The sequence below is a fragment of the Populus nigra genome, chromosome 5 (assembly GCF_951802175.1).
Source record: "Populus nigra chromosome 5, ddPopNigr1.1, whole genome shotgun sequence".
NCBI lineage: Eukaryota > Viridiplantae > Streptophyta > Magnoliopsida > Malpighiales > Salicaceae > Populus > Populus nigra.
Genome location: NC_084856.1, coordinates 15,116,560 through 15,126,679, shown reverse-complemented (window position 1 = coordinate 15,126,679; position 10,120 = coordinate 15,116,560).

Here is a 10,120-nt window from a genome sequence, read left to right as displayed (position 1 = left end):
GGTGGTGTTTGGCCTTTTTATCTTTCGGTTTTTTTTCCAATTATTTCTTTTATTGTGGGGTTTTTATTAAATTTTGTTTTCAAGTATTAGATTAATGGTAAATTGTTTTTTTATTTATTTTTTATCATGTAAAAAAAATTAATTCAATTTAGTGTAGTTCGTAACCTGGACAGTGAGTTTAACAATTTAACTAAAGTTAACTTGATTTGTTTTTTTTTTTTTCATATGATTTTTTTCTTTGGATTTACTTAATAGATAAGATCATATCAAGAAAATTTTTACACAATTTAATTTAAAATCCATGTTAAATAAGAAATTGGATTGAGAATTTTCAAGTTTGAATTATTATATCAAATTGAATGATATAAAAAAATATTTTTTTTGCAAGCGTTGTAAATTGTTTTAGTTAAAAAGAACCGGTTAAAACTTAATAATTTTTACAAGTAAAACAATTATACCAATTGCAAAATATTGTTTTTGAAAAAAAACAGTGCAAATACCACCTCGCCATTATTTGAGAAGGGAACTAGCTAGGAAGAAGTAGCCATTGACATATTTGTCCACACGTACGTAAGCCTATCACATCGAGTGGGGCCTACAATCTGCTCTGTAGGACCCACTTTCTTCTGATCTAAGAATCTGTATTAACTGGCCTCTCTTGCCACAAAATCTCTTCCCAACTCGAAAATTTATTATTTTCTGTGTTGGTTTGATCTCGAAAATTCCCTCAATGTTAGAGCCAAATTCTTTTGGAGGTCAAGGGACGCTCGCAGTTCTTTATTCAATCTCCATGTTATTGCCTACTTTTCTTTTTTCTCTTTATAAAATCTTAATCACGTGTTCTAAAGTGAATTGCTTTCGGTATGAGCCTTTGCCCCAAGATCAAGTTATAACATAACCATTTAAAACAAAATCACGAGTGAGAATAGAGGTAAAGCAAGCATTTTGTCCACATTATTCTGCTCGATGAACATGAGAAATTCAAGTTGTTAATCAGGTAATTAATTATTATGGAAGATTTTGGTTCTTTGTTTCCATGGATGTTCTGATCATCAAGCATATTAGTTAAGGAATCGTTTGGTTTAGTTTTATATTTCTTCTTCTTTAAAGAAAAAAAACGAAAATACAAAACTTGTATGCTTCTGGGAATTTTAAAGATTGAACAATGTTGTCTCCAAAACCATAACCCTAACTTCATTTAGAGAGCTTGTCGCTATCTAGTCCTATCCTGATGGGAGCTCACTCCCTCTGATTAGGCAAACTATTTCTAGACCCTATAGTTTAATACTTGCTCTTCTTAGTAAAATCGACATTTTATATGAAAATAGGAATGCTAAAAAGCACACTCGTTGAGGCTTTGAGCACCATTACGTACGCTAGCTCCATATGTTTCCAGTTTCATTATGAATGTGTGTATGTTCAGGACTCTAATAAGCGTGGTAAAGGGTTTAAAATCTGCACAGCAGGTCTTGAATTCAAGTCAGAACATGCACCTCTTGTAAAAGTTTGAAACAGCCGGAGTTTTATTCTCTTATCTGAACCCACAAAATGTACTTTTTAGAAATGAAGTTTTCTCGAATCCAACAAAAAAAAATGTGTTTAGGATGATCTTCTGGTCGATGCTCCAAAAAATATGTTAAGTACGAGCCCTTTTCTTCCTTGGAACTGCGATCATATCTCCCCTTCTCCGATAATTTCTTTAGGTGATGGATGATGACGGTTTGATTCAAGCACGAGGAATACTTGAGAGAAGTTATTTTTTAATTGTTATATACTTGCATTCTTCCAATGCACAATATTTTTCTAATTATGCATTTTACTTTATTCTAAAAACGTATATGTTGTTGAATATGAGGTAAGGTATAAATTTGTCACAAAATGTTGTGAGTATTAGATAAAGTAGCATTGAGTTTAACAAATAGCTCCTGTTCTAGTGATTCAATGCTCGGTTTTCTTGCTTTTCAAGTTTAAAGAGTCAACTCGAATAATTATCATCAAGTATTGAGTTATTTGTAAAGGATGATATTGACATTATATATGAAAACAAGGACGACTTTATTAGTTCGCAAGTTATAAAAAGTTTGTGGGAATGTCATTAGTAACCGTAGGAGTGCCGATAGCAGGATGCATCACTTGTTCCACGCTTGAGTATCCATAGATAGACCAAAAATTATTATGTTTTAATAATACAAGTGTTTTTTTTTTTTAACTTGTTTTAGACATAAAATCTCTTATAATTAAGTTTTAAATAAGTTGTTCATATTAATGAATTTAAAACTCAATTTGTATATATGTTTTTCTGATCTCGAGTTATTCAAGTTTTTTCAAGTTTGTTTTTCAGTTGATTTGACTCTAAATTTAATTTTCAGCAATGTGTTTTGTTATTAAAAATAAAAATAAAGAGGTTTATGAGATTTTTATTTTATGCTTTTTAATGAAAAAATAGTTGGAATCGAAGTTTTTTTATACTTTTATATTTCAATCATCGAAAACAGCTCAATTGATCTAATGACTAGAGAAAAAAAATGAAGTAGACATAAAATATGCTTTTAATTATTCTCAATCATTTATGTCATTGTTTTTTCTTTAATTATTCAGTGTGGGATTGGTTCTCTAACAACTTAATAATATAATTTATTTTTTATAATCTCATTTAATCATTTAAATTTTTATGTTGAGATAATTGTTTAATAAGGTATTAAAATCAGGAGCTTAAATCAAATAATCCTCATTCTAATTAATTAAATAAATATTAAGTACAAAATAAAGATGAACTTGTATAAATTTTAAATTTAAGTAACTTTCACTTGAAATAATGTGTTGGAAATTCTTGAAACCACAATGATCAAAGTAAATTATAATAACTTCTAACAAGAAAAAAGAAAAGAAAAATTATTAAAAATGTCCCTAGCTTGAGTGTTGGAATATTTTGCTTATTAGTTTTCATAAATTACATTTAACATTTTCGATCTTCAATCGACATAGATTTATAGAAAAATAAAAAGATCAAAATATCCTTGTATATTAATAACCATCACAATATCCTTGTAATTGGATAACAACTCCTCTCTCTTACATTTTATCGAACAATACAAATACAGACATAATGACAATTTCCTAAACTAGGCATTGCATTCAACTCTTTCTCCACCGTTTACTAAAATACACCGAGCCAAATCCAACTTCTCATAATGTCCTGGGAAGGGGAAGCAGATTGGTTCGACATGGGCATTGTAGTGAAAAAAGCGTGTTGCTGCTATCCGAGTTGGCTGAGAGTTCACAATGCAAATTACCATTTTCTTCCCCTGATAATCTCTCTCTAAACCACGGATTTTTCTCTTTCTCTTTGCCTGAGGGCTCTGCAACATGGCCAGAGGAAAATCGTCCGGCAAGTTCATTAGCTGTATCATCTTGCAATGTGTAAATCGCAGTACAAGTTTCTGAAGATGGCAATTTGGAAGCAATTATCCCTGCCTTCTATGTGATACATTTAAGGGTTTGGCAATGGTTTCTCTAGACTGGATTTTTGTAATTCTAGGTATCAATTGAGACACCATATATTGTTGCCATTCTTAAATCATATAGAATCATGTCAATTTTGTTGCACTGTTTCCACTGAGGAAGTCACCTACATTACTCTTTTGCATCAGCATGGCGCCCATATGGACGTGTTTTTGCCACGGGGAATCAGGATAAGACTTTTCGGGCGTGGGATATAAGAAAGTTGTCATCGCGCCTGTTGCTATTCTCAATGGAAACTTGAGTGTGGTTTGTTCAATTTGCTTCTCAGCGGTTGGCCAATTCATGTTGATAGCTGAACCTGCAGATTTGTGCATGCTGATGGTACACTGCATGACTACAGAAGGCGGCAAGAGATATCTTTAAATAGAGAGAGGTTCAGCACATTTTCAAAAGAAATTCGTTGAATTTGCAGCTGACTTCGGCAAATTGGGTTGACATGACAATTCCAGTTAAAACGGTAAAATGAGAGAAAAAAAATTATAACACATGTTAAATGGCAAATGTATGATATTTTTAACATTTTTATATCGGCAGCTAATGACAATAAATGTAATTAAGATATAAAATATAAATTGAAATTAATTATATAATTAACCAATAAGATATAAAATATATTTATGAAAAAATGGTATACAAAATGTTGACACGCTATAGCGAACTTTATGATGTTTATAGTAATGTTTTCAAATAAATATATTTCACCATTTTATTACTTAATCAACATGTTGATGTAGTAAAGCTTGCAGGGATTGTGGGTTCTAAATAGATCATATATGTTAAAAGTCTATCATATGTTTTTATATATCAATGTTACAAGTTTATTAGGTTAACAAAAAGTTGAACACATTAGATCAAGATAATGACTTAAAATTATTAGATCAGACTCAAGTTTTTACAAGAGATTTTATAGGCTATTTTCTTATTAAAAACCATTGCATCGCTCAGTAGACTGTTAGATCATTCAAAAGTTGTTGTTTGGATTAATTTTGTTAATTTTCCTAGTTGTTTTTTGAATTATTGTTAATTTTCAGTTTTTATATTAATTTTTTTTATATGTGTTAGGATCTTGATTTTGTTTTTTAGTCTAAGTCAGTTTTTCTAGGTAATAAAAGGCATTGTAAGCCTCGCAGACTTGGTCATGTCTCTATTTCGGAAACAAAATAAGAGTTTATGGTTCTTTGAATTCATCTTTTGTTTTTATGTGCTTGCTATTGTCTTGTTGTGCTTCTGCCTACATCACCTACTTTAATTATTCTTTATATTCATTGCTCTAAACAATCTAATTAAATCCTCAATTAACAAATATAATAAATAAAAAAACTTAACAAGTATAAAAAAACAACAATCAAAATATTGCATAATATTTTTAGTAAGCAGATTACTAAATAATTTAATTAAGATCCATACGAGATGGGATCTAATATATTCAAAATAAAATAAATGAGATTAATTAGTTTAAATTATTCAAGGTTATTAACTATGTAATTAAACATTATTTAATTATTATGTATAATACAAAAACAATTGAATTTAGTTAATTTCCAATATTTAAATTTAATATTTTTTAAAAATAAAATGCGTAGCTTTTCATCTTAAAAAACACTTCCCATATTTTTTAAAGTGAAAACTAATATACTTTTAAATTATTTTAAAAAAAAATCACTCTTCATTCTTACAATTAATATCTAATTTTTAAAATCACAATGAAAAATTTTAATACTTTTTTAAACAGAGTAATAAAAAAAAAATTAAGGTATCAAACCGACTCTAAAAATGCAAACCTTGATCATTGAGGGTAGATTTTGAATAAGAATATTGGTGATAATCTGATTTGTAATGTTATAAATCTATATATTTATTCTTTTATATCCTACTAGTTTGATTCCTTACGCAATAGAGCATTTTTTGTTTCAACACAAAAATAAAAAATAAAACGAAGATGTGAGCATTGTAAACATGTTTTCTACCATAAAAAATAATTTAACTACAAACTGAAAATAATATTCAATAAAAAATCAAGAATTATATATGTTAATAAATAATAATAATAAATTTATTGATTCCAATAAAATATATTCATGAGCAATTTGTTAGTACTATTTTTTTTCATATTATCTATATAATAGTTGAAAAAGATATTTATTAACATTTGAATGAAAACCTATAATATTATTTTACAAACCATGTTAAAATTAAAGGGTGTGTGAATTATCATGTTAAATAATTTTCTAAATTGCAAAAAGATAAAACGAAATAGGTCATACTAAGTGTCTGGTCCAAACAGAAAAAGATCAAGCAAGTTTGGGGCTGTAAGGCCACGCCCATGTATTTGAACCTTTTTTTTTTTTTACAAGAGACAGATGATATTTTTTTATAATAAAATAAGGGTAGACGACGCATTGCCTGCCATCCAAATTCTAGCCATAAATGGATGGCTGAAAATCAAGTTAAGATGTTTTTGGTTTCAAAATTCCATTTTTTATCTTGTGTTAACATGAAAAAGGATTTCCTTTGATTTTTACTAATAAAAAGGGAAAACTTTGATTTGGTCCTTGAAGTTTCAACTTTTATATATATATATATATATATATATGGTCCTTATTGTTTCATGTTTTCATGTTTCAATACCAAATTCTATTTTTTAAATGCTTTAGTCCATAGATGTTGAAAGATAAGAGAACAATTCATTAAGAAATGATGAGAAAAGAGAAAGTGTTTGACTCACAGTATTTCAGCAAAAAAAAAAAAAAATTTGGTATTAAAAAGTTTGTTTTAAAAAGAAAAGTTCAATAAAAGTGATTTTTCATTCAAATATGCTGAAAATGTAGAATGGAACCCTGGATTTTATTTTGATATGGTTTGGTTCATGGTTTTTTTAACTAATTAAATGATGTTTTAAGCTAGGAAATGGCTATATAGAGATTTTTATGATGCTTTTTTTTAAATATATTTTTAGGTTAAAACAAGTTAAAATTTAATTTTTAATGTCTCAAAACTTGATCCTAACCTTTTTAGCGACTTTCTGACCATTAAAGATGATTGAAATTTGAACTAAAAGATTATGTGTAATTTGCCCCACGAATGATGTCTCATCCATTATATTTGGAAAAAAAATTAGAGAGAACAACATGTCACTTATCCATTAAAAATTAAAAAAAAAAGTCAAGTATGTGGTGGTGGCTTTTTAGGCCTATGCGCACTTGCTTGACTTTTAGGCCATGCAAGTGGGGTCATCCTTCTAGGTCCAGGTGCACTTGGTTTTTTTTTTTGTTAAATAGCTCTTAATCTTTTTTTTTCACCTATGTTTTTTTAATTTTAGAATAAAATTATATTCAATAAATTTATTAAAAGAATAGTTAAATAATTATCAAATTATGTCATAACTTTCAAGAAGATTAGAGCTTTTTTATGGTGACTTTCTCTTTTAGCTCTAAATACTAATAGATTGAATCATGATAAAAATAAAAATTTAGGATTATGTGTGTGTGATTTACAACTACAGGATTGACAAACACACAACATTAGAAATTGAAGATCGAAAATTCAAATTTGAAAAAGTTGCAGACAACTATTTGCTAATTAACAGATGTTAGGCTGATGGGTGAAGAAATTAGAGAAAAGGTTAGGGTTTGATTTTGTCAGCTAATTTCTTCTAGTTTTTTTATTTATTTCATTCTGCTAAAGAATTGATGATTCATTGAAAATGATAAAGACCTAAAAATCCCTTATTAAGAAACAGATTCTTCAACATAAAAAATCAACCAATAAAAAAAACAAAAGTAATCTTTCAATGCCATAGGAAACAAATTGACCTATTGAGCTTTAATTGCTCAAGATCAACCTCTAACTCAAGATAAAGGCCAATAAACACTGATTTTTTTATTAATTAAGTGTTTCCCTAACTCTTATTCCCTAATCTAAAAGAGCTTAGGGCTTGATGTATTTTTTTCATTCACCATGAGTTTGTGCTCTCTAAAATAAAAAAAAAAATAAAGGGTAGGAGAGAGAAGAGAAAAAATTGAAAAAATAAATGTGGTGGACATTCATCCATGTTTTTCAAGCTACAGGAGTTAAGAAAAATAAAAAAGATGACAATAAAAAAACACATGAGAAAACCTATAAGAAAAAGAGATTTAAAACAAAAAACACTATTAGATTCCACAATAAAATAGAGTGCATATACAATATTTTCATGAACTCCTTTAGTTTTTTTTCTTATGCATTATATAGTTCATTTAATTATACAATTGTAGAATTAGAAGACTGTCAACTATTCTTAACATAACTAGCTAGGTAGAATGATGGTGAAAAATACACTACATCATCTCATATATATATCAGCAAAATTCAATTTATTGAAATTGTCTATTATAGAGAACACTAAAATGTATGAGTTTTTTTTTCTATAAATAGTCATTGTTCAAACACTCATAAAATACTGTGGATTTATTGTTCACACTCACAAGTTTTATTTTAGGCAATTTGATCCTAATTAAAAGTCAATTACCTTTAATTTCTTAGGCAATTTGGGTTGGAATGACATAAAAATTAAGGTTTCTTAGAGGAAAAAACATTGCCCTGATTTTCCAGCCACCAAAGTGGTAGCTGGAATTTATACATGCAGACAACATGTTGTTTACCTTGGCGGCTGACGTGTCTCCTTTTTTAAAAAAAAATTAAGGATGGAAAACAAGTCGTTCACCCCTTTTAAAAATGAAAATAAAACTAAGCTCACGCCCGCAAGTCTAAGCTTGAAGGCCACCTATATGCCTCAACTCTACATTACATTGGCCTAGACGCGCAGAGCCATAGGCTTACAAACCCGGGCTCTTTATTGTCTCTTTTTTATATATTTCTTTTAATATATTCAAGTTAAATATAAATTTAAGAGAAGAAATTATTGAACTCAATTGAATCTATAGGTCGGATCACTGGTTTGACAAGTTATTTCTCAATCAATTTAATGTGAGTATCTATTTTTATTATTGTTTAACTAAATAAAAAAATAATAATAAATAAATTCAGCAAATACAACTATCTAAATGTTTTTTTTTCAAGATTAAATATTTTAATCTATACTTATCTTTTAATTTTTTAATTTTTATTTTTTGTTATCATTAATAATTTTTTTATTTATTAACATATATAATTCTTAATTTATTTAATTGTATATATACATTAGCTTTTCTTTTATTTTTGAATTATGATCTTCATTAATTTTATTATAATTATTTTGTTAAAAACCGAAAGAACTCCATAGAATTCTACCTCACATTCTACTAGCCATCACTATTATCTCTTTTCTTTTTTTATGTAGACAAGCTGACAGAACGGCTGGGACATTTCTGCAGGTGAAGGTTCTCTCCTCTCTGCCACGCGCTTTAAGGAAGAGCTTTTGGAGTTGAAGAAAGAAGGTGGTATGGAAAAGGGAGAAAATGAAATTATGATTTGTGCGAGTCCCAAAAATTGTATATCTCTGCCTCCTTCTCGAGCCCTGTGTTTGTTCCCCCGGGTTGGTGGTTTGCTGCCGGCTGCTCTGCAACGCCTGCTTTCTTAAACGTTTTTTATTTGAAAATAAATTAAAATAATATTTTTATTTTTTAAAATTAATATATTAAAATAATTTAAAAATATAAAATATTATTTTAAACTAAAAAAAATTAAAAAAGCACGTACCACAGATCTACTTCTCCTAGGATAAACTTTACACACTGGTGTTACAGACTCTGAATCAGAGGGGCGGATAGATGTGTTCCTCGTAGTTTAATTGGCTAGCATGCGAGTCCGTTCCACGAGGTCGTTGATTCAAGCGACAATAACTTTATTTCTAAGCAGATAATCTATTGTTGGTGTGTTTTTTTTTTTTTAATTAAAAAATAAATGATATATCATTTACTTTTTATTAATAAAAATAATAATTCAAGGTCAAGTATTAGGCCAACCCTTTTTTTTCTTCTTCAATACTCAAAAAATAATTATAAATTCATTTAATTTTCAGCTTGGACGTACGTGTTTATTAAATACTCTTATAAGTTTTTGAAATGATTCTAAAAAATATTATTATAAATTTTTATTTGAATTTTAATAATTATTTTTTTAATTATTATGTATCTAATATGAAAATAATAATACTAATAATAATTTTTTTATGAAAAATCGATTCAAATTATTTTTTGTATTCTTAAAATCTTTAAATAGATTTTGAAAATGAATTTATTACATTTATGATTTTAATAATTATCTTAAAATGTGAACATATTATTTTGATATTTTTTATAATTTGCTTTAAAAATCATAAAATATTTTTGTTTTAAGATAAACAATTATTACAGTTAAAGACATTGCATTTGCTAAAATAAATAAGAGATATGTTAATAAAAAAATTTATCTCGATAGAAAAAAATTCAAAAGACTATATTTTCAGGTTTAATAATAATAACAGGGAATTTCCTAAGACTTAATTTTTTTTTGTGTTTAAAAACCCTATTAACATAGCTTGGACATACAAACTAGTTAAAAAAGGAACCTAAATAAGGAGGGAAAATTATTTGAGATAGATTTTTAAATTTATTTTAAAAAAATTCATCCTCCCTAAGTT